Consider the following 2159-nt stretch of genomic DNA (forward strand, 5'->3'; position numbering starts at 1 on the left):
AGGCAGGGGCTCTACCACTGAGCCACGCCCCAGCCCTCACTGGGGGATTCTAGGCAGGGGCTCTACCACTGAGCCACGCCCCAGCCCTCACTGGGGATTCTAGGCAAGCACTCTACCACTGAACTGTAGCCCCATAGCTCCATTAACCATTTAAAAACCACAAAACAGACTGTGTAGATGGATTCATACTGTCACAGCCACCGTCCCTGTCCATTTATAGACCTCTTGATTTTCCCAAACTGAAACGCTGCCTCCCGTAAAGAGGTTTTTTTTTTCCTCCAACCACTGTTCGGCTTTCAGTCCGTATGATTTCGACTACTCCAGGTTCCCCATTTGAGCGGAGTCATGTACAGTCTGTCCTTCCGTGATTGATTTGTTTTACTTACATAACGCTCTCAAGGTTCATCCGTGAGGCACCTTTGGTCAGAATGTCCGTCTCTCTGAAGTCCCATCACACAGTATGTGCGCCACGGCCCATCTGCTCATTCGTCTGCCAATGGATACTTGGGCTGCGTCCATGTTTTAGATACTGTTAATAACTCAGTTATCAGCAATGGTGTACAGGTCTCTACTCAAGCCCCTCATTTAAACGCTTTTCAGTATGTACCCAGAAATGGAATTCCTGGGTGACATGGTCGTTTCATTAAGTCTTTTGAGGCTCCACACCATACTGTTTGCTCTTAGGGGTGGTGCAGGACCTGACCTCAAACGTACAGAGATTCCTTCTGCCTCTTCTCGGGTCACGGGATTGAAGAACGTGCAGAGCTGGCATGTGCCACCACGGATTTTGCCTGCACGTGTCTATTGTGCCACGCATGTACCTGGTGTCCAAGGAAGCCGGAAAAGGGTCTCCGATCCCCTGTGATTGAGTTGTGAACCAATGTGGGTACTGGGAACCCAACCACAGTCATCTGGAAGTTCAACAAGAGCTCTTAACCACGGAGCTGTCTCTCCAACATTGCTTCATTATCCGATTTTCAAACTCTTTAACACTCCCCGAAGAAGTCTGTTTTGGAATAATTACAAAAGAACGGCAAGAACAAGAAAACACAGAAAAACTCAAGCATCTCCCCAAACGAATACTTTCGGTTTCTGCACAGTGGAAGTGAATTTCAGCCCTCATAACGAATGGGTGATGAATGCCTCTGAGAGCACGCACTCACACTCAGGAGCATGGGTGTGGAAGCCGAGGCTCACCTGAGCTGGGGCAGCCTCCTCGCCAAGGAGCCTTTGGGCACCTCCGTTTAGTATCAGTTATAAAGGACAGCAGACCTTGATTGAGCCCAACTCCTCGTTTCTTCTCTCAAGCCCATTCTGGTTTTTGCTTCCCCTGAATTCAACCCCTTGGTTTACAGGTCGTCTCCAAAGGACAGGTCCAAGCTTGGAAAGCATGTGTCACCGCGATTCCCTAGAAGATGAGGGGTTACCGAGCGGGTCAGGGACAAAGATGGGTCTCCAGAGACCTCTCAGAATTCTCCCTAATGTCCCTTAATAGGCCTCACTTTTCAAAAGTGAGTCACTTTAGGGTCAGGATGAGGTAAATGAAGTCAGGCCTCAGTCCTGCCCCTCCGCGCCTCCACGCATTGTCCTGGTCCCTCAGCCGCCCTTTCAGTGCCACCCCCACCTCTCTTGACCCTCTATCTCCTTCTCTCCCCAGCACAGTAGCCAGGGGTCCTGGCTTCCGGAGAGAGACCAGATTTTGGGATCAAGAGGCCAGGCGAGCGCTGCCCAGGACCCCAGGCGCAGTGCCAGCCTTAATCTCAGGGTCCAGGGTCGGGAGCTAGCGGGGCCCCGCCAGAGCCGCGTGCGTGGAGCTGTCCAGCACCCCGAGGCGGGGCGTGTGCCCCCCGGCCCGCCCCAGCCGCCTCCGCCCGCCCTGTCAGCGCCACTGCGGCTCGGCGGGCGCGTCACGTGGCTGGCGCGGCGCGGCCTCCCGGCTCCAGGCTCAAGCTAGGGGCCGGACGGGGGGGACAGACGGAGACCCACAGACGCACCCTCGGTGGCACCGTGCGGGCGGCGCAGCTAGGGGCGACCCGGGGACCCGACGGGCAGGGCGCGCCGGGGCATGGGCGTGCCGGGGGTGTCGTTGCACAGGCCGGGCTGGGCGAGCCGGCCGGGGCTTGGGGACAGCGGCGGCCGAGGGTCCTCCCTGGCGACCG

This window comes from Microtus ochrogaster, unplaced genomic scaffold (genome assembly GCF_000317375.1).
Source record: "Microtus ochrogaster isolate Prairie Vole_2 unplaced genomic scaffold, MicOch1.0 UNK32, whole genome shotgun sequence".
Lineage (NCBI taxonomy): Eukaryota > Metazoa > Chordata > Mammalia > Rodentia > Cricetidae > Microtus > Microtus ochrogaster.